Source organism: Calonectris borealis, chromosome 4, assembly GCF_964195595.1.
Source record: "Calonectris borealis chromosome 4, bCalBor7.hap1.2, whole genome shotgun sequence".
NCBI classification, from domain to species: domain Eukaryota; kingdom Metazoa; phylum Chordata; class Aves; order Procellariiformes; family Procellariidae; genus Calonectris; species Calonectris borealis.
In genome coordinates, this window is record NC_134315.1 from 4,236,425 (window position 1) to 4,260,912 (window position 24,488).

The following is a 24,488-nucleotide window of genomic DNA, read 5'->3' on the forward strand; positions in this document are numbered from 1 at the left end:
TTTTTTTGCCAATCGTAAAATATGTGCTTGGGGTGTAACTTCTTCCACCTTGGTGACACTGGCCTCTGCAAGAGGCTACTTCCACAGGGGTAGTGGTTTTTCACCTTCATAAGTGAAAAAACAGATTTTAAAAAAGGAAATTTAAAAAAAAAAAAACCTGGTGTTAAATGGACACACACACACAAAAGATAGTCAAGGAGCAGATCCTTTTCTGAGACTGCAGGGGAAGGAAGACAGACATAAGTGAACCTGAAGCCTGAACTTTCTTACTACCTGCTGAAAGCCTGGTAATGAAGAAGAAAAAAGTAACCCAGGCTCCCTTCCTGCCTTGGTCTCTACTGTGCTTTGGATGTCTCTTTTACAGCTTTGGCATCTTACTCCAATATTTTGTCTGTCTGTGACGGGTTGACCCTGGCTGGACTCCAGGTGCCCTCCAAGCCATTCTATCACTCCCCTCCTCAGCTGGACAGGGGAGAGAAAATGTAATGAAGGGCTTATGGGTTGAGGTAAGGACAGGGGGAGATCACTCACCAGTTACCATCATGGGCAAAACAGACTCGACTTGGGGAAATTAGTTTATTACCAAGCAAATCAGAGTACGATAATGAGAAATAAAGCTAAATCTTAAAAACACCTTCCCCACACTCCTCCCTTCCTCCCGGGTTTAACTTTACTCCCAAATTCTCTACGTCCTATCCCTCGAGCGGCACAGGGAGATGGGGAATGGGGGCTGCGGTCAGTTCATCACACGTTGTCTCTGCCCCTCCTTCCTCCTCACTCTCTTCCCATGCTCCAGCGTGGGGTCCCTCCCACGGGAGACAGTCCTCCACGAACTTCTCCAACGTGAGTCCTTCCCACAGGCTGCAGTTCTTCGCGAACTGCTCCAGCGTGGGTCCCCCATGGGGTCACAAGTCCTGCCAGAAAGCCTGCTCCAGCCTGGGCTCCTCTCTCCATGGGTCCTGCCAGAAGCCTGCTCCAGCGCAGGCTTCTCAGTGGGTCACAGCCTCCTTCAGGCATCCACCTGCTCCAGCGGGTGGATATCTGCTCCACCGTTAACCTCCATGGGCTGCAAGGGGACAGCCTGCCTCACCATGGTCTTCATCAGGGGCTGCAGGGGAATCTCTGCTCGGGCGCCTGGAGCACCTCCTCCCCCTCCTTCGTCACAGTCTGCAGAGTTGTTTCTCTCACATATTCTCACTCCTCTCTCCAGCTGGTGTTCCGCAGCATGTTTGCCCCCCCTCCTTCTTAAATATGTTATCCCGGAGATGCTACCACCGTCGCTGATGGGCTCGGCCTTGGCCAGTGGTGAGTCCATCTTGGAGCCAGCTGGCATTGGCTCTATAGGACATGGGGGAAGCTTCTAGCAGCTTCTCACAGAAGCCACCTCTGTAGCCCCTCCAGCTACCAAAACCTTACCATGCAAACCCAATACACTGTCTATTTAGATTCTCAGTATTTTAAAAGTATTTATGAAATTAAAAGTACATTTAAATTCTAACTAAAGTTAGAAATCTGCTCTTTGGGGTGGAACAATATCTTAGAACAAATCAGGACTGGGCATTCAGATCAGGTATTTCAAATTACTTTCTACACCCACTGTTATATCCTTCAAACTGCTTTGGATGGGTTTCACCATTAGTAACTCAGTCTCACACACAGATTGAAGGATTGGTCTACCCCTACCATGATCTGTACGTATGGGAACTCAGGCTCTGATCTTTGGGCTCCTGAACCACACTTGAGATAAACAGCTAGAATAGCCCAAAGTAGGCAAAGAGGGTTCCCCAACAACCACAGCTCAGGCCATTTGACCGTGGGCACTTGCAAAAGCATCCACATCAGGAAGTTCTTGAGCTAGGGTCAAGAGAAAGAAGGACTTCTGCCAAAAACTTGGGTCATCTTCTGCAGCAGCTTATGTCCTTGAAAATTCACTATCCTAGTAGACTACCAAGACCTATAGTTATTTTGACACCTTCTAGGAAGAGGAAAGACACTTTTTATGTATGGCGCACAGACAATATCTAAGCTGAAAGCAGAGGTAGCAAAGAAACAATTGCTTGGTTCATCTTATACAAATCAATGTAGCACCAAACTGAAATACCATCTTAGGTCTTCCCAACAATACAAAAAATTAGTGAAGTATTGCAATAGCTATAGGAAGTCCTACTGTTCAGCTGGATTCTAATTTAGCCATATTTCTTCTAGTTTACTAGACAGACCAGCTTCTGATAGATCAGGGAGACTTATACTCCACTCCTATGTGCGATGTCGACATACCCTAAGAAGTTAAAGAGCTGTAAGAAACCAAGAATTAAAAACTGCTCTTCCATGACAGAAGGTAAATGCAACCGTGAATGAAAAAAAAGTCTAATGAATATTGTATCTATAAGGGATGGAAATTCATCATGTCCCCCCAGAGAAGACACCTGTTCAAATATCCTTGTCAGGATGGCCTCATAGGCAGCCACAGATGCTTCAAGGTATACCTGCTGCAGTATGGGCTTATCCACAGCCACAGATGCTTCAAGGTGTACCTTCTCCAGTGTGGACTTATCCTTGGGCCACAATCCCTTCAGAGGTATACCTGCTGCAGCACAGACATAACCACGGCCACAGACGCTTCAAGATGTACCTGCTCTGGTGTGGACTTACTCATGGCCACAGACGCATTGGGGTGTCCTGCTCTCACATGGACTCATCCACAGGGCACAGCCCCTCCAACTCAAGTTCACACTGGAGTCCCAGCCTGTCCAGTACAGCAGCACAGAAACAGCAGTGATGCCCTGGCCATCTGCCAGCCCGGGCATATCCCCATTGCTGTTATCAAAACGTTCCCAGGCACAGCACAGTAAGACGATCAGCAGTGCAGCAGTACAGCAAGCAGCGAAAGCAAAAAGCAACCGCTAACGAGCACAAGATTAAGGCAAACAAGCCCCATGGCAAGCACAGGAGCCTGCCAATTAATAGCTAAACAACAATAACAGCTATAAATTCGATCTAGCACATTCCCATCAAATATGTCATTATCTCGAACCCTTTGAGCCCCACATTGGGTACTAAAAAGGACTGTCGTGGTTTAAGCCCATCTGGCAACTAAACACCACACAGCCGCTCGCGGTGGGATGGGGGAGAGAATCAAAAAGGTAAAAGTGAGAATACTCGTGGGTTGAGATAAAGACAGTTTCATAGGGAAAGCAAAAGCCGCGCATGCAAGCAAAGCAAAACAAGGAATTCACCTTCCCATCGGCAGGCAGGTGTTCAGCCATCTCCAGGAAAGCAGGGCTCTATCACGCATAACGGTTACTTGGGAAGACAAACGTCATCACTCCAAATGTCCCCCCTTCCTTCTTCTCCCCCCAGCTTTATATGCTGAGCATGACGTCATATGGTATGGGATATCCCTTTGGTCAGTTGGGGTCAGCTGTCCCAGCTGTGACCCCTCCCAACTCCTTGTGCACCCCAGCCTGTTCACTGGTGGGGTGGGGTGAGGAGCAGAAAAGGCCTTGACTGTGTGTAAGCCCTGCTCAGCAGGAACGAAAACATCCCTGTGTTATCAACACTGTTTTCAGCACAAATCCAAAACATAGCCCCGTACTAGCTACTGTGAAGAAAATTAACCCTATCCCAGCCCAAACAGGCACACTCACTCATACAACAAAATCTTTCACAGATGAGAGTAGAGTGTGATTCACATAGGATCTTCAATCAAAACACCAGGTGCTTTCCTAGAAGGTACAATAAGTGCCAGGGCCTGAGAGTCTCTTCACAGACTCTCTTCACTTACATGAAAAACCCTGTCACTGACAAAATCTAAGTTAGAAATGAGATCATGTCAGGTGGGACATGACAACCACATTTAATAGACCATGTGAGAAATACTGTAAAATCTCAATGGCTGATCTTGCCCTATATTTATCACAGGCAAATTCCCAGCAGTTTCTTCTTTGAGATTGCCTTTTTCAAGTTAACAACACTTTCATAAGCATTGCTTCAAACACAAGATTTCTTGTGAAATTCTTTGCAGTCCTTAGACAGAAGATGCAAACAAAAATAAGCTTGTGATTTATTATTACAGACACTCAGACTTTGTAGTGAAGCTAGAGTCTAGCCAGTTGTTTTAAAGTAATTGAATACTACTATCAGAGAGGGAGAAAGTCTTTCACTGACTGTGGTGGTTGAAAAGAGCTGATGTAAAGACAGAATTAACCTAGAGACGATCATCTAAGTATTCCCAGTTCTATAGTAGTGGCCATCTGGCAAGACCTGAAACATTCCCTGCCATACCTTGTGAAGAAGAAGAAGGCAGTCTTGTGTGAAATGCTTATGTGAGGTGATGAAAGGGAAATGACCTTCTGAAAAAAATTCTGATGCAAGATTTGCACTGACAGATGTGCATGAACCTTTGACTACAGTAATTATGATTTTACATTGATAAAGCATTTCTCATCTTGGGTCCCACAGTGCCCTATACAGGATCACACTGTTGAGGTGTTGACACTTTCTGATAGTAGGATACCAGCTGGCTAAATCAAGGCATGTTAGTGTAGCATTGAGGAAAAGAGAAAATACTGTGACGAGAAAGAAAGCTTGCAAATGTAACACAAATGCAATTGCAGAGCTAGAAACAAAATGTCTAGTTTTAATAGATTATTTATAAGCCAAGTTTGCTGTATCTTTGAGGCTGGCTCCTGACTTTTAAACACCAATTTTTGTCAATACCGAAAGTGCGAGCTTTGATTTTAAGTGCTTAGATCCTTCTTTTTTCACAAACACTCTTTTTATAGACGGTCCCATACCCTAGGGTTAGTTTGGAGCATTCAGTTCTTTAGCCTGGGAAGAATGGCCACAGATCCTACCTAACTTTTTATTTGTAACTGAGAAGTTCAGAAAAAAAATCTTCTCACCTGTACACTCCTATTCAAAACCAAGAGAGAAATGGACATCTTCTGATGACAGCTCAGATTTTGGAAGGGTCTGTGTTCCCAACCTCATCTCCTGCTTTAGGCACCAACAGGTCAATGTGATGAGACCAGGCCATACAAGGTACCTTTTCCTTTAATCAGGGACAGTGAAGGATGCAGGAGCAACATTCAAAAACTGACTATCTTTTGTTTACCCACTGATTGTGTTTTACCTGTTTGTCAAGAGGTATTTGAAAGGTGTGGACTAATCCAACCAGAGAACGTTAAAACTTCCAAGGGAATGTGTCTAATGATCTAAAATTGTTATAATATGCTAATAAATAACCATGAGAGAAGGACTTGTGTGAGTCAAGTGGAACTTGAGATGGTTTTGAACCTGACAAGGCATCAGTCCAAATTCCAAACTCTTTTCTGCCATTTGGAGCACCCTGCAGAACTAAGGTCCTGGGGCAAATTTGCTGATAACCTATTTACTAGCATGTCCAGTGGTTTTGCTTTCAGTAAGTAGGACGCTTAGAAAGAGACCAATTCTAAAAAGCACCCTGTTTTTCTTCTGCATTTCAAGACTTGTTTTCATTCACCTTAGCAGGGAAAAAAAAAAGAAACTCTCTGAGGGTTGTATTTTGAATTCCCAGGAAGGTTGACTTCCAGCATTCTCTTCTAGCTAGTATTTAATGACAAAAGGACTTTCTCTTTTTTAAAAAAAAAAACAACAACAAAAGTTGCTAAATTTTCACAGGCATTTTGGGGGTGGGGAGCAGAGAGTTTGGGAATGTGCAGAAGAAACATTTGTATTATAACTTTGCTAGGAGACAATGTGCTCTAATTAGATGGCAGCAGGCTTGCAATATCCATACAGCCTTACTTGCATTATTAATATTTTATACTATCTGGGACCCATCATGCATTCTTTAACACTCATTTTTTGCGCTTCACAGGTTACAGACAGGTCTTCACTTTCTGTGTTTATATAAGAAGGATTCAAGGTCTTCAGCAAACATTTTACAAAAGGAAATGGGAAAATTTTTCACCATAGAAAGGTAAGGATTATGATTTACCCACTGCTGGGACATTTACTTATAGAGCAAATGATAGAAAAGATAGAAAATTGCCTTGAAAATTGTTTTGAATTATATGTATATGAAAGTCCTATATTTGTGTGCGTGTAGGGTAGGGTGGCTGCAACATATTTATTTTGCAGCTAGGTTTATATGTATTCTGCCATACGCAGGTTTAGTTTGGAAGGTCGATGAGTCTGGTTCCTCATTTCAAATTCAAAGAAGTGAAATTACCCAGCTACCTCTGGCCTACATTTTCAGGAGTGTATGCCCAGCTTTCCTTTATCTGATGTTTCAAGATGGCATTTTTAAATGGATTTTAGTGTATTGCCAAGCACCTGCTCACGTAGGGTCACCACTAAAATGAACTCTGCTGTGAAAATGCATTTTCTGCACAGATGTTGCTGTCTAGATTTCCTTTGGTAAGAAATGGATGAAGAGCCCGGTTTCATCAGTTCGGTAATGAATGCTAGCACACGTGAGCCTTCCCTGGCATTATAACAAAAATTGTGTTCTTTCTTCAGAGTCCAACTTATAGGGTTTGACAGTGTAATGGAAAGTACAACTGGAATGATCACTTTTTAGCTAGGGAAAAACTTAACGTTAAAAAGTTCATCCTCACCTTGCAGTAGTAAGCTACTTGATCACTGTTTTCAAGTGCGACCATTAAGAGTTTTTAAACACACTTTCCACAAATGTTGCAGAGCCAACGTTTCTGTGCTTTACATCTGACATTGAGCCAAAATAAGAAGCTTAATAAAGTGAAAGTTTATCAGAGTTTACGGTTTCCACAGCTTGTCCTGACACCCTTATTCTGCTGTAGGAGGCAAGTGGGTATCAGCAGACCCTTGATGGACACAAGGCAGTGGTGATGGATATTCACTTACCCCAAATTCTTGTCCTATAAATAAGAGAAGACTGCGGGGGGGTGGGGAAAGGGGAGGAAATAAGGACAAAACATTGCTGGGAAAGAGGGCTATCAGTTAAAATCGCAGAGCAGATACGTAAGAAAAGAGATGAGACATTCATACCAAGTTTTTCCATCAAGTTTCAAGGAAGTAGAGATCTGTCTCTTTAAAATAATATTCTGCTGTGTGGGCTTCTTAGCCTACAACTGCTCTTCCTTTTCTATTAGTTCCTACTCACCCTACTTTTCTCTTTCCTATAATTATTTTCTGTTGACTTATAATTCCCTCCATCTCTCTCTCCATCTTTCTTATTAAGTCTAATTCTTTCTCCCCTTTACTACTTTAGAACAAAGTCATGTTGGACTTCTGCTTGGGTAGTTCTTTTTAATCTTAAAGATCATTTGCCTTTCATCTTCCATCTCCTTTAGAGGGGAGTTTTCTTTCAAATTGGCCTTTCTTCAGCTTCTTATTTATCTTTTGAATTTTTTTCCCTTTGCAGATTGATATTTTACCCAGATTTCTTTTTACTGTTGCACACTTAAATTACCCTTTCTCTGTTAGGTCCCTGACCTCGTAAACCTATATCTTCTTTATCCATCAAAAAGATCAGAGAAAAAAGGACAAAAAAAAAGGGGAACTCACTCAGAGGGGAAAAATCAATACATTATATGCACGACACTCATTTGTGGGAACTGAAGTGATTCTGTATTATCTGTATTATTGAAACATCTATGAACTTTACCGGGATGAAGGTCCCATTGCATGTGCTTCATGAAAAACCATCCTTGCCTTGCAGAGTTTATACTCTAAGCAAACAGGATGTATAAACAGTAGAAGAAAGGCGGGACTGTTATCTGCCTCATACAGATGGAGAATTGAAATTAAAGACAAGATGGCATTTTTAAATGGATTTTAAAAGAAAAACTCAGCTACCATTTAGGAAGCGAAATAAGTCCAAATTCCTCTGGTCTAGCTTTTGTTTTCATCCCTCAGCCTGATATGTCCTTTGGGTTGTCTCTAGGCCTTCAGAGACCATGAACATATGACTTGAGTGAAAGTCATGCAAGAAGAATGACTTTAAAGGCTAGAATTTCCTCAGGACTTTGGACATGAGGCAGTGAACTAAGTTGGAAAATCTGGTCATAAATGTCACAGAAAGAATTGAGCACTTCTGGATTTGTGGCTTACTGCTTGCAGAGCAAAGCAGAACAGCAGCCCCAGCGACTCGCTGGGTGCTTTCATCGGGTGCTCATCTTTCTTTCTGATCCTCGGTCAATTAGAAAGGCAGTGCTTACTTGGGGAAGTATATTCAGCAGGATTTGTATTTTTGCTGGCTTGCTGTGAGAAGTGTTTGCTCCTTACGTATTTATAGGATTTAAAGGGAATGGGGGGAAGGAAAGGACGGTGGGAAGGAAGGAAGGTGGGAAGGAAGGACGGACGGAAGAAAGAAGGAAGGAGGGAAGGAAGGAAAGAAGGAAGGAAGGAAGGTAGGTAGGTTTACCCAGAGGACCAAACAATAAAATGCAACAGCTCTGAAATAAGTCTTCTAAATCTTCACTGCAACTATCAAAATAAACCTAAACAAGTCTCATATGAAGACTTCTTCCCTTCATACTTTTCCATGACTCCATGGTGACATTCCTGACTCTCAGTCATGTAAATGAAATTAAGGAAAATTATAAGGAAGACATTTTGTTGAAGTCAAACCTTTTTTTTTAAGGAAAAAAAAAAACAAAATCAAAAACCCCCAGGACTTTCAATGCAAGTCATCTTTAAATAATTCTTTCTACAAGTAATGTTATAGAACCTTCAGGCTCATTGGGGAGACTTTGATAAATGCAGAGATAGACTGACAAGGTTCCTTGAAGAAATTGTTTTCTGTTGTCTCTGTTCGAGTAGTGAAAGAGCTTTAATTGGGGGGGGGGGGAACAAAACAATTTAACACTGAGGATTTTGCAATGAATCACAATGTGCCTCTGATTCAATGTATTTATCACCATGTTTCACTTGAGCAAACATGCTGTTGATTAGAATCCAAGCCAAATTATCAGGCAGCATGTTTGATGTCTGGTTTTATGTTGAATTCACACCGTATTTTATTTAAAGACAAAAGCAATATTATGGGATTTACCAGCATCCTCTTCTTGTTGCATAAGTAGTCCAAGCTTTAGCATCCCTGCAACACATACGTGCTGAATAGGTTACTACAAGCTGTTGAAGCCGGTGATTTGTTTGGCAAAGCTAGTCTTCAACAAACCAGGTTTGTACATATATTACCGGAGTTAACAAATCACTGTCTCTGAATCATTCCAGTCAAAAAGCAGTTTGTAAATGCTGCTGTGTAGCTTCCAAACATATTTAGAGAAAAACACTCACTCTTTCCATGACATTACATTTCATTAGTGTAAGGGATGAACATGACAGCAGAAAAGTTCACATAATAAAGGCTAAAACACAGGGCAGCATTTTAAAATCCCCTTAGGACCAGATTTTCAAAGATCTCCAGGCTCCTACAGATGCAAACAGACACTTTCTGGGATTTTCTGAGTGTGCCTACACACGCTAGGTGTCTGAAGTACTGTGGGAAAAAAAAGTTATAATTGGGCCATTAATTATTTTTATAACACATGTAGAAGATGATTTATGAGTGATGATGTCTGTGAAGGAGGAGAAGTGGTCTGATTTATATAAGTCTTCCTGTCTATGTGAATATTCTTTGTGATGTGGTTTTAGTCTGTCTTTTCAAAATGTTCACTTTGGTAGGATTTATCCAACAGCCAGACAGCAAATACAAACTAATTAAGTCATACCTTGTTAAGTAACTCCTTCACTGGAAACAGATAGACTCTCCTGATGGGATTCAGGCTACTGGTTTGGTTATCTCTCTCAAGAGAAGATGAACAACCTTGTAAAAATATCCTTCACTTTACTGTTCCTACAGACAACTAACTTGGACCAAAAACGTAACTCTTACATGGCTAAAGAACTCCTCAGTGTAATGGTTTCAACTGAGGGTTAAAGCAACCTCTACCCCCCCCCCCCTTTCAGATAACGCAATTCCACTCACAACTATTATTCTAGACATAACTTAAACCATGTTAGAAATACCTTATAATGTTTCATTTCTCAGTGGCAGCCAACCACAGGACCGACAAAGGATTCACAGATTCTTCTGTTACATTAAAGAACAAACAAACAAGCAAATAAAAGTAATGGGGATATACATTTATGTTCTTAATTTTAGCATTTTTTTAAAATGATCATGGGTGCAAATACTTCAAAATAGAGCTATCTAAAAATAAATATTGCATCAGTACAACCCCATTACTGTTTCCTTGAACACGATTTTAGACAAAAATAAATCTTTCTCTCATCATTATCAAAAAACGTGCATTACTGTAATTCCTAGAAGCTCAAGAAGAAATTAGAGCCCCATTTTGCAACCAATGTGGCGACCCCAACTCCTCGAAATCTTAGACCAAGATAAGAAATCTAAACAATTTATTTGCTTTTAAAACCAAAGAATAAAGTCAGATGCATAAGTAGATCTCAGTGCGTTTAAAGTGGATGATGTAACAAGTTTGCAGAAAACCCATCCATTTCAGAGAGAAATTGGCTTACCTTCAAAAGAAGAACCATCCTCCCTCCCTGGTCCTGAAATTAAGTCAGAATATAAAAACTTCAATGAGTCTGTAGTTCAGAATGAAATCTTATTCAAGGACTACTGCGGGTTTATTTGTTTGGGTTTTTTTTCCTCTTGTTTTTTTTGCATTGATATCCATAGAGTGCTTGAAGCACTCTATGAATATTTAAAAAGAGATCTCTAATCTTTAATCTCCTCCACATTGAGATAACTGGCCTTGATTTCTTATCTTGGCCTGAGACTTGAGGAGCTGGTCTCTCAAACTGTTACTCAATACTTTGCATTTGACTGTGCAGCTGGCATAAAATGCAGCTTGAGCATATGTGTTTATAGATGGGAAGTCAGTAAATTTAATTTTTTTCCTCTCTAATTGCATTTTGTGCCATCAGCTCTGAAAATGTGACCCACAGAAACTTAATGCTTCTGCCTGCATTACCTCACCTCCCATGTGGATACGCACTCCCTGCTAACTGCCTCCTTGTCAAATCCAATGATAAACTACCACTTGTGAGAACAATCTGCTGCCATTCCTTTATTTTCCCAGTTACATTTACCAGGAGCTTGGTTGTAACCTTCCAGGCTACCACTAGTGCGAGGCAGCACATACTTCTAGAAGAGGCAATTTGACAGCAGAGATCTGAGCATCCTTTTCATCTTTAACGAGTGGGGATTTCAGAGGAAGATTGGATCATGTAGTTAAGGCAATGGGTTTGGATAAGCAGGTTATAATCTGTGACTTCAGGTAAGTCACTCATGTTGGCATTCAGCTGTCTAAAGACATATAGGTGTCCAGTGCTACTTTAGACACCCCGGAGAGAGGCACTTGGCTTCCAGCTGTCTGTAGGACACTGTCAGTCTTACTGGGTATCTCATATACTCAGGGTCATGTCGGAGAGCATTGGCTTCACCCTTAATTCCATTCTTTCTCTATAAAGGAATTGGTGTAGTAGTTTGTGCTGGTGTCACTGTCGTTATCAGTGATATGGTAGAAAGGGGCATAGGCATGACGTAAGCTTGTCAAGCAATAGCATCACCCTGAAAATTTTTGATTTAAGCATCAAATAGAGAAAACAGTTATTCGGCAAATGAACAGAGATTACAAAGGAAGGAGGAGACTCTTTTTATATATATATAGATAGATATATGTGTGTATATATATATGTAGGCCAGATGTGCCCTGGAGAAGTTGGGGACATATAGCAGTGATGCAGGAGTAGGTATCTATCCCCTCATAGCAGGATCACGCACGTCAGAATGACCACTGACCTGACTCATGAAGCAGTGAGTTTTTGCACAATCTGTCAGTGCCCAGCAATAACTTACACCTTACGTAAATTAAATCATGAGAGAAAAAAGAGTCTTGCTACAATTCTTACTGTTATAATAAACAGGTCAGAAAAAACAGAGTGTGGCTATTTCTTTTAATGACTACAAAACATATCTTGTTTCACACTATGAATAGGAAGAAGGGAGTGTTTTCTGCATTATTTTAATGCTTTCTTGAGGCTCTTGCTTTGCACGAGGGGATCTACCCAGCAGACTAAGACGACTCCAGGTTTCTCATTTTCCAGACTGCATTCCAGTGGCTTACAAGAGTATTCACCATGTGGCTAAAAAGTCTTCTGCACCCCCCATAACAGCCACAACCTGCCCTGACTCCTCCACGCGACTGGTCCAAAATTGTTTCTATAATTTTAGCTCTTCTGTGTACCAGAAAGAAGACTGAGTGAATCAGCATATGAAGAAAAATCCCTATTGTTTTAACAAAACAAAAGTGCATAACCTGTCCACAGTACTTAAATCTCATACGAGAAAGAAAATCTTTGCACTGTTCCACATTGCACGAGGTCGATGTAGGGATGCTGATACATTTTTTTTTAAAAAAAAAAAAAAAATCTGTCTTTGGAGGGCCCCAAGGGACTGTTATTATCTGCTTTTACTGCAGCCAGAGTTATTCTTTAATATGACTGAAAATGTGTCACCTCATAGACATGCAGGAGAGGTCTGAAGCGTTATCAAACAGCCTTGACAGAGACAATTGCTTATCCAGTTGGGAAAGGGCTCACTGAGGGCAGGGTTGTATCAGGTTTACAGTAATACTGAACATTTACTGTAGGCAGCGTGTCCGGTCCGTGAATTGCTCACGCATGATGGAGAAACTTTGCCTCTGGCCATTTTGGGACTATCATAGCCAACATTTCAACTCCACTCTGCTAAAGGATTGGATGGTAGGCAGGCAAACAGACTGCATCCAAAATAAACTGGGCTTGTTAGGGCTTTTTGATAGCACGTCTCCCGCCCAGTCATTCATATTTACACATCATCTTGAAGCACGCTTGCTAAATCCGCCAGTGCTGGACATCGCTGATTTGTGGGAAAGGTCCAGGAAAGTCACATTTTTTTTTCCTCTGTAGCCACAGCAACCTCCTGTGCTCCAATAGTCATGAGATTGGCATATGCTCTCTGGATCAGAGTATGCTCTCCCAGCCCCTGGGCTGGCTGCTCCTGATTTACACCAGCCTGGGGCTGTCTCTTCAGGAAGGCTTTAATTTAAATTGGTAACCTGTGCAAAAGTGCCAAACTGCCTTGTCTTTGCTAGGGTTTTATCTCAAAGTAATGATGCCAAGTTAATTCAAGTTAAGAACAAGTGTCTTTTTTTTTTTTTCCTTTTTTTTACTAAGTGAAAAGGAAAGTCAGATCACAGAGATGACTTTTGAAGCAGCATTGTTTTCAAAGCAAGCTTAAAGTGAACTGCAGCAATCTATCAGCCAGACTTTACTGTGCAGTACACTAATTTCCCATTTCCACTTCATTTTGTGTTTAGCACTGTAATTTGTACATCTCAGAACTGCTACTGTAAAACCTCAGACAACCTCAAAAAAAAAAAAAAAAAAAGAAAGAAAGAAAGAAAGGAAAAAACCCTAAAGCAAACCAGCAATAAAAAGCCACAACAAAAAACTAGAAGTGTCTGGACTTATCTGGAATATCAATGTGTCTACAACAAAGGCTCTTTGTGAGTTAGCCCAATCTGCATTGCCAATGCTTTTAATTCTGCAAACTTTTCACATCTACTTAATTGTTCTCTGTGTTAAATCACGGTTTTATATTAAAAAAAAATATATATAGTAAATTAATTATCTTCCTTACCCCTTAAAAGTGATCCATCGAGATGCAAAAATGACGGCTCTTTTATAGCCATGAAGAATTTGCATACACAAGCCATAGGAGTCCCTGACATGTTGTTCAAAAATTAAATAACATGTATTCATCAGACAATGGACTACTCATACAGTAAGAGAATATTCAATCAGCTGAAACAGATGCTTAAAAGAAATCTCATTCTTGAGGCAACATTGTGTTACTGACAGGTGCATAAAAGAGTCTTAACTGTACAGACCAAAGATGCAAAATCAAATGCAAAATCCTTTATACTTTTTTTTTTTTTTAATGGAGATGAAAAACAGTCACTTTTAATGGGAAACCACAGCCATTTTTGCAGCTGATGACAGTTTTAATTGTTTCAATGTGTGATCTAAAAATCAGCCATGAGGAGAGCAGTGCCGGGGAACTGCTCACATCCCATGGAGTAAGGCGTTTCCACTCTCGGGGTGTCTTATACCCAGCCAGGGGTTGAAAGGGGACCTCAAAAGTAACTATATGGGAGGAATAACTAAAAAGAGAAGAAAAATTCCCATATGCTATTCCATACCATTCCCCACATAGGAAAAGAGCTGCTGTGCTCCCCACATTGCATATATGGCTCATTTGCTAAGTGCTGAGAGGAATGGCTTAAAATCTACCTCTATTTCATACAATAAGAGAAAGGATTTCAAAGATAAAAGATCCTCTTTTTGATAGCTTTTGGAGGCAGGGAAAAACATCTGATGACTGAAGTGTGTACTGGGCAGGTGAATTACTCAGGTTTTAACTTACTCCTGAGTTTTCTAGCTAAGTAATAAACTACCTGAAGCAACTGAGGCAAGTGTGTTACTGATTTTTGCTGTTGCTTTCAAAAGATGGCTACGGGTCTTCTGCATGCTTTGGCACTCCCACCCGAGCATCACACATTTCTAGACCCATTTCATAGCTGAACAATTAATCTGGGTGGTACCTATAAGGTAAAATTCCAGACATTAAGAAATATGAATAAATAAGACACATCAGGCTTCAGAAAGGAGACAAGAAACTTCCAGAAAAATAATTAATATTGGGCAAAACAACGTTTTCAAACAGGAAGGCATTCTGTCAGAAAATATCTGACCAATTTTACACAGCAACTGCATAAATTAATACCAATGCTTTTGCCAAGGGGCAGGGAAGGGGAGAAGGCTGTTAGTGAAGTTCACTTGCTTTCAATTTTTTTTTTCTAATTCCCTCCAGAATATCAAAGACTTTTTTCCAGGGCATGAGGAAAGAAAAATTCACACTTGTGTCTTCTCTGATTGCAAGAACTCTCAGTTGCAGGGAGTCGACTTTACTGTCTGTCTTCAGAGGACTCCTTTTGCTTCACAACTGAAGGGTTTGGGTTAGGGGAGGTTAGTGGTTTTTTTTTCTTTTCTTCTCTTTTTTTTTTTTCTTTTTCTTTCACATTGCTTTTTACATTTTAAGAATTTCTTGGCTTTAGTCAAAAATGCCTGCTGGTGCTTTCAGTGCCTCTCAGTGTCTCCAGCAACAATTATCCCAGACCAGCTCCATTCCAGAATCTCATAAAAATATGCTTTGAGATACAGAAACAGTCTCTCTCTCACTCAAGGGTTGCAACTGTCATTCTCTGTCAATTATTTTCTGTGGGAAATTAACTTGCTGCAGGAGATGGGGCAAGTCTCATTGAAGTCATGTGTGCTGGATGGTTTCTTAGGGTGGTTTTCTGGTTCTTTTTGGTAATAGATTCAACAGATCAGTGGCCAAGACTGTATTGTCTTAATTTTTGCATGCCATTGGTGAACTTAAAATTGTGCACCGGTACTTAGAGATATGTGCCTTTTATAAACATGGGCTAAGGATGTTGATGCAGATGTCTTTAACATCTGAACAGCTCAAAATGCTTTTCAAGCTCTCATTTAAATGAAACGCAGCTTACACCACTGCTCTGGCACAGCTTTGCTTGGAGCTGGGTGATGCTCATACCATTACACCGACCTACTCCATGGACCTCATCCTTAGCTGTATTGTAGCTCTTTTGCAGCATGTTGTAGCACAAAACAGCCCCAAGGTCACCATGATCACAGGAGGACTGTGGCCGTAATCCTAAAAATCTGCATGGCCTGAGTAATGGTTTCACCCTCACCAGGACAAGCGATGTGGCTGATCATCATTGCCGAGCCACTCTCCATCATTTACCAGCAGTCCTGGTTAACTGGGGAGGTCCCGGACGATTGGAGGCTCGCCAATGTGACGCCGATCTATAAGAAGGGCTGGAAGGAGGATCCGGGGAACTACAGACCGGTCAGCCTGACCTCAGTGCCGGGGAAGATCATGGAGCGGTTGGTTTTGAGGGTGCTCACGAGCCATGTCCGGGACAACCAGGGGATCAGGCCCAGCCAGCACAGGTTCATGGAAGGCAGGTCCTGCTTGACCAACCTGATCTCCTTCTATGACCAGGTGACCCGCCTAGTGGATGAAGGAAAGGCAGTGGATGTGGTCTACTTGGACTTCAGTAAGGCCTTTGACACTGTCTCCCACAGCATTCTCCTAGAGAAGCTGGCGGCTCACGGCCTAGACAAGTACACTCTTCGCTGGGTAAAAAACTGGCTGGACGGCCGAGCCCAGAGAGTTGTGGTGAACGGAGTTAAATCCAGTTGGCGGCCGGTCACGAGCGGTGTTCCCCAGGGCTCAGTACTGGGGCTGGTCTTGTTCAATATCTTTATCAACGATCTGGACGAGGGGATCGAGTGCTCCCTCAGTAAGTTTGCAGATGACACCAAGTTGGGTGGGAGTGTTGATCTGCTGGAGGGTAGGAAGGCTCTGCAGAGGGACCTGGACAGGCTGGATCAATGGGCCGAGGCCAACTGTATGAGGTTCAACAAGACCAAGTGCCGGGTCCTGCACCTCGGCCACAACAACCCCAGGCAACGCTACAGGCTTGGGGAAGAGTGGCTGGAAAGCTGCCCGGAGGAAAAGGACCTGGGGGTGCTGATTGACAGCCGGCTGAACATGAGCCGGCAGTGTGCTCAGGTGGCCAAGAAGGCCAACGGCATCCTGGCCTGTATCAGAACTAGTGTGGCCAGCAGGAGCAGGGAGGTGATTGTGCCCCTGTACTTGGCACTGGTGAGGCCACACCTCGAATCCTGTGTTCAGTTCTGGGCCCCTCACTCCAAGAAGGACATGGAGGTGCTGGAGCGTGTCCAGAGGAGGGCAACGAAGCTGGTGAAGGGCCTGGAGCACAAGCCTTATGAGGAGCGGCTGAGGGAACTGGGGTTGTTTAGCCTGGAGAAGAGGAGGCTGAGGGGAGACCTCATCGCGCTCTACAACTACCTGAAAGGAGGTTGTAGTGAGGTGGGGGTTGGTCTCTTCTGCCAAGTAACTAGCGATAGGACAAGAGGAAATGGCCTCAAGTTGCGCCAAGGGAGGTTTAGATTGGACATTAGGAGAAATTTCTTTACTGAAAGAGTGGTCAGGCCTTGGAACAGGCTGCCCAGGGAAGTGGTTGAGTCACCATCCCTGGAGGTATTTAAAAGATGTGTAGATGAGGCACTTAGGGACATGGTTTAGTGGGCATGGTGGTGTTGGGTTGACGGTTGGACACGATGATCTCAGAGGTCTTTTCCAACCTGTATGATTCTATGATTCTATGATCAAGGGCTGTTGCTGGAAATGCACGTGTCCAGATTTGACTTGCTGGTACCCAGCTGCCAGAACAGATTTTGGGGCAGTTGGCATAAGTTAAAAGCAGGAACAACAAAGCACAAGAAGGTTGTTTTTCACTCTCTCTGCTAAACTGGGATATTGTCCACACTTTTTAACCTTTTCTGGTGTTATTCTGGATATTGTAGATTTGAAATCTCCATGCTGAAAACTATTTACTTGTAATGGAAGAAAAGAAGACTCTCATTCAGTTACGGGAGGTGGGGATTTGGTCTTGCAAGGTGAAATCTTTCAAATCGTTCCTTGTCCAAAGGACGGCTGAGTACACATGATGGGTGCCTCTCTTATGGTACTCTATAAATGCTCACATTTAATCAAACACATAAGTACTAAAAAAGATGTTCTGCTAGATAAGAGCCATAATGTGCCAGCTCGTACCTGCTTTGTCTTATTAAAAAGTAAAATTTTACTCTTTGGGGTGGATCAACATCTAACTTCAGGGTGGGTCTTGGGCCATGATCACAGTCTCCAGGTGCTTCAAGAAAGAAGTGATAATTATCAGTCCTCTGGGCTGAACACATGCTTGGGGCTGGCAGCTCATTCTCTCTGCAAGCATGTGCCGGTCGGCAGGGCCAGGGCTTTAGAGACCTTTTTTGTATAGTCACTAAGTGATAGCACCAGAGCACTGCCAGAAAGCTGCAGCAGGATGCACTCAAATGGGTGAAAGCATTGAATCTGTGTTTCTTTTATCCCTATTCAGCAGAGTTTCGTGCACGTTGTCTCCAATGCTTTGAATCTGTTAACCGAAGGAACACTCCAAGTAGTTCAAAAGCACATAGAAATTCTTTTCTATTTTTTTTTCCCTTCGTGTTGGTACAGAAATGCTCTAAGCACCCCATTGCTTGGCTGGCGATAGCATCTAAATGCCTGCTCAGGACATGGCAGCAGCATCCTGCAAAAATTGCTGGTTTGCTCTTTGAAAAATGCCGCTGACCTTATGAAAAACAATCTTCTGACACAGGCTAAAGGAGTAAATTATAGTACAAAGTTCATACTAGTAGTAGAAACCAAATGATAGAGTTGCAAGTCCAGCCCCCGTATCAGCCCACCGTAGGGTTGTGGGGCGAAACCTTCCCTCTGTTGATTCACCGGCGTGGTGAGGTTGCCATGCAAAATGGGTAACCTCAGCTGCATACAGCAATTTGAATTTTAGCACTGCTTTTGCCATCAAAAATGATGGCGATGGGGACCAGGTAACCACCTGATATATCGATCACAGCAAATATCCTTCCTGCTAAAAGGGCTCAATTCTGTCAAGACACATCCTCTTGTACTGTGATGGCAGCTGAGCAGATGCGGTGATGGGAGCTGTCGTGGTTTAACCTGGCAGGCAGCCAAATACCATGCAGCCGCTCACTCACTCCCCCCGCCCTCCCAGTGGGACGGGGAGAGAATCGGAAGGGTAAGAGTGAGAAAAACTCATGGGTTGAGATAAAGACAGTTTAATAGAACAGAAGAGGGAAAATAATGATAATAATAATGATAGAATATACAAAATGAGTGATGCACAATGCAATTGCTCACCACCTGCGCTGACTGATAACCAAGTAGCGATCGGTACTTCCTGGATCACGCCTACCCTTCATATACTGAGCATGACGTCACATGGTATGGAATACCCCATTGGCCAGCTGGGCTGGCTGTCCTGATTATGTTCCCTCCCATCTTGTGTACCTAGCTCAGTCAGTAGGCACGGGAGCTGTCCTTGGACTAGGAGGGCACTTAGCAACAACTGAAAACATCAGTGTGTTATCAACATTCTCCTCGTACTAAATCCAAAACACAGCACTAGGAAGAAATTTAACCCTATCCCAGCCGAAACCAGGACAGGAGCAAATACCTCTAAGTGGTTTTTACTCTCCTAATCACTGAGCTGCTCCTTTCATTCCTTTTGTCTTTTGCTGACTCTTCCTGCTGCTTCTTTGCTGACAGTCTCTGCCTTATCTCCCTCCATCTACTAGTGCCATAACCACTAAATCCTTTCTCAGCCTCCTTGGCATTAACTGCTGTTGTCACCAACTACTTCTTGTCAACATTACTTGATCTCCTTTGTGCTTCACCCTGTCTTGATTCATTCTACCTGAAATTCATCAGTATACACAGGGACACAGACATAAGGAGAGAGAATTCTGCCTTTCAATCCTTCCTTATTTGGAAAAAAGTCTCTCTCCCTACATACACAGCTGAAAAAGGAATTGATTTATGTTGTTGCAACTCTACTGATTCTACCTGAACTTTCTCTAATTTCCTTTGGTGTAAGGGAGATTAAAATCCATCTCAGAGTACAGTACCTCACTGCTGTAGAATTGCTTTTGACTGGGTAAGAGATAGAAGGCATATTTCTAGCCTGAAATACATTTTCATTGTTATCTCATGCACAGGGCTCAGTGAAAGACTGTTATTGGAGTTCTCTGCAAATCACCTGAATTACCGATAATCCTTTAGCAGCCCATGAGCAATAAAACGCCGTATGGCATGGGAATTAATGTTTCTGCATGTCCTGGATGCAGTGGAAGCACAAAAATTGGCTGCCAGATGCATACCCAGTGTAGGAGTGCAGAAGAGTTGCCCTAGCTTGCACAAGACCCAAACGGGCAACCCTGCCATGTGATTCTCTCCCTGATTTGCAGCCACAGTCTGGCTCTGGGTTACCTTCTTAAAATGGTTCTTTTAGTAGCAAATGTTTTATTTAAGGCTAGGAATACATTTGCAAAGTATAATGTAGTGTCCCGATTTGTCTTGCCACATATGCTACATATATCTTGGAATATGTTTTCTTTGCTCTACCACTGACTTACCCGATAACCGTGCAGACACATTACTGTTCACAGACCTGGGAAGGGGCAACACTGCTTTTTTCTCAACCACTTCATTCAAAGGAGAGATTGGAAAAGCACAATAAGTCCAATCCCCAATTCACTCCTCCATTAGCTTCCAGTTTGCACCAGCTAAAGACACAGCCCAAATCTTACTGGTTTCCTAGAATATTCATTTATACCTCCTTCATCACAGATTCTCCAGCATTTCTCTCTTCGAGAGGAAAGAGTTCTAGTTTGGGCAAAGTTGTCCATCTGTTTCATTGCCTTGCCAGGAGTCTCTGCACTCCTCTCTTCTAACCAGTCAATGGCTAAACAGGTCACACCGCTCTGAGCCTTTACCTGGCCTGGAGCCAACATTTTTTTCCTCCATTTCATACCTTTGCTCACCATCATGACATCAGCCGATCAGAGGTGAAGCAGCCACTTATTTGGTATTCTTTTGCTTTCAAATCAGGAAAAAAAATATTTAGTCACATTCACATTGCAAAATAAATGTGTGATATCCTTGCAAGTGTGAGGATTGGTTTGCAAGAAAGACAGCAGGATGCCTCAAGCAGTATGGCTATGCAGAAGTAATCACACATCTTGGGTGGCTGAATTCATTTTATTCATGGTTTCAGACATGCCGACGGTATGCAATCTCCATTAGATAATGTGTTGTCCCAGCTTCTGAGGAGTTTAAGAAGAACTGAACTTCTGCAGAGTGTGATTGCTCGCTAGGAGAGAAATGAGCCAGCAAAGAGTCTGGATATTGTATAATTGATCTCAGCAATTATATTTATGCGAATGAGAGCAGGAAGGTGAATTCTGCTCCTAGGACTCATACTCAGTCCTGAGCTGAAGTTCTTTGTGTCCTAACAGACATGGTGATGGGAATTAACATTAATGATCAACTCAAATAGGGTTGCATACCGCCCAGACTCCAGACTTGTGTCCAATTCTGTTTTTTGTGGCTATATTTATAAGTCTTTACCTATCAAAAGTAATATGTTAATGTCCAGCTCTCACATTCAGACATTGCTAGCAGGGTTTTCTTTTTATACAGTAAATATTTCAGTGTTAAATGGGCTTATCAAACACCACAGATACCTTTAAGAGCAGCAGTAGATACTTTTTCCTGCAGTCTTGACTATGAGTATTTGATGGAGAAATTTAGTTCCCAGATTCATTTTGTTAATCGATGTCATTTCTGTTACGTTATGCAATACACGCACATTCTTTGAATCGTTTAGTGACTCATCATAGACCACAAAAGCTGCAGCTCAGTAAATGAGAACTTCTCAGTGCTGGAAAGGACAGAATCTTTTACTTTTGCTCATAATTGGTGTGAAGCCTCAAACTGTGTCCACTCAGAACTATTACCTTTACTTCTTTATCTTTATCTAGCAGCATAAGGGAGCCAGAGCATCACTGCACTGGGTACTGTGCAAATATCTGACCAAGAGGGAGTCGCTGACACAGAGAGTTCAGGCATGAGACTTTGTAGAACATGGGAGATGTAGAGAGAACCATCAAACAATCTGATCAGCCTGAAAAGCAGCAGCCTCATTAAACTATTTGCCTAATCCTCGCCAAGGTTGTCTCCTTTCTCATTGGCAGCACCACAAATGGTTTTCAAGCAAAATGTGAAGGTGAGTAGTGAATTGGCTTTATGAATAGATTGCGGGTTTTTCCTACAGAATTACAGACAACAGGATTGGAAAGGAGTTGAGGAGGTCATCTAGTCTACTCCCTCTTCTCTAAGTTAAGGATTGAGGAGAAGAAAGGAAGAAAAGAAATGGCTAATATTTTTAACAGTCATGAAGTCTGTAGACTGTGCCTGTGTGGCAACACCTCTGTAGGTGTAGGAGTCCTGTCCCAACCCTGTCCCATCAGCAGCGTTGGGAAAGGCTGCGGAGGTTTGTGAAGGTGCACGAGTGCTTTGTGCTGAACGCTGTGCAGGAGATTTCGAGGGAAGGAATGCAGAAAAGAGACAAGGCGCCTTATTCCCTTAAATGACAAACTACAGGAACAGTCACTTCACCTCTATTTTAAAAGGATATGCATGCATGAAGAAGAGGTTGTCAGGGGTAAGAGGAAGAAATGAGGGTGTGAGATGAGAATGACTTGAACAAGAGGTCTCCCCTGCAGACGAGCCCAACCATACGGGCATTGCATCCCCCAAAATGGTATAGCTTAGATCTGGCTGTGCTGGGGGGGGGCTCAGAGGCGAGTCAGAGTCAAGCCAAACCTATCCAGCAGAGCAACAGAGAAGAACATACAAGTTCCGCATGGCTGAAGAAATAGAGTGAGTGGATGTTTGGTAGGGGAAGGAATGAAAACTCAGTTTTGACTATATCACTTTAGCTCCACTAGGCACTTTCAGGTGGACAACGCCACAGATCAAGCTAGGAAATGTCGAAGATGAGCTGCTGCTGGCTAGGCTGACCTTACAGCAAGAGAGAGAGGGTCACAGAGTTGAAGGCAAAAGAGACCCCCAAGCCATGCTGCAATTCAGGCATCCTAGTAGCTTTCTTGAGCTTTTCAGAAGCTTAAGCAAAACAAACCAAATTACACTTACACAATTAAGTAAAAGGCTGAGGTTTAAATACTGGTAAAGCTGATTTATTCCCTGTTGCTCTACTATTTTAAAGGGCAGACTGCCAGCTACTGAAACACTGACCCTAACATTTTTTTCAGCAAGTGGGGCTCCCATTCCTTTAGAAACCCTGCCTGATCTTGTTTGGTTTGAAAATGCTGCAAGAGTAAATGTACAAGACTACGTGACTTGCATAATTCTGAAGCACAGCAAATTCATAAGCCCATAACTTACTGTTTACAAACACATTTACAACTCTCTCAATTTGGTAATGTGAGTGAATGAGCAAACAGGCTCAGCATGCACTTACCTGATTTCCCTAGCATATTTAAGACCTTTAGTTTATGCCAAAAAGCTACAGATGATGAGATGGAAGGAGAAACTCTTGCTGGTTCTAATTTCTAAATATATTAAGTGCAAACACTTCATTTTTATGAGAAAGTTTAACATTTAACTCTATGAATATGAATCTTTGGTAGCAGTTCAGATGAAGATTATCATCTTTCAATGTCATCACTTCTTAGCTAAGGTCCTTTTCTGTCATTCTTCCATCCAGCTCAGGATCAGAGATTACGAAATTAGCACAGGGCTATAAATTGTCCCTCCTGTCTGAGATTCTGTCCTTGGTAAATGTATTTTTCTCTCTCAATTCCATTTCTTATTTTGTTGGTATATTTTATTTCAGAAATAACTTGCTGCTTTTTTGTTGGGGTTGTTTTGTTTTTCTTTAAACAATTACCATGCTACAGATAAAAAAAGTCATTTGCTTTCACTCAAGACGCCTTCTTCCTAAGCACCAATATATAATACTGTAATATGCTGCAAATCCTTCATTTCTGTTTAGATTTGGAGTGTGACTATTAGTTTCCAGGGAATAAATCATGACTGTCTGATGACTGAAATGACCTTCAGTCTCTATAATAATTTAAAATGAAGTTGAGTCAATTCTCATTAAAAACCTGTGATTTTGCTAAGCATTTCAGTTACTTTTTTTTTTATATTGTATATAATTTCAAATCCTTTTCTGCAGCTAATTATCAAACTATATTTAGCTTTAAGTTTGAGTGATACTGCCATGCATTTCTAGAAACCGTAGTTACAATAGTAAAGTGTGCTTTCGTCAAAGGACCAAGAATTTTCTGGGAATTGAATTTCACCTTGAATCACTCCAGGTTAGCCACATTATCTGTTTTATTAGCTTTACCTTAAAGCCTCCTTCTCCAGAGTTTTGTATGTGGTATTTCTCAAAACTCTCTATGTACCATTAGTTGATATCATTGCTTATGATATTTAACCTCTCACTGTTACCCAGACAACACATAGATTTACTGTACTACTGATGCTGATTTCCTATCATCAATGACCATTTAGGTTAGTTTAAGCACCTTCAGCAATAAGACACCTGAAATACCCACACTGCAGAAATTTTATGATTTGAGAGCCAAGATTTTTTATAACTCTTAAATGCACCTTCACTTTCTTTATTGCACCAAGTATGAAGTTAAATTTACCAAGCAGCATAAATGTCTTCCTCCTGTGCACACCATGGAAAAGAAATCATTAAAGGGGCATCATCATATCATACATTAAAAGTGGTGAAAGGAAGAATAAAGATTGAAATAAAATGTTCACAGGTTGGTGCTTGGATTTTAGTATCCAGGACAAGATGTATCTCTTCAAATTTCAGACATCTGTG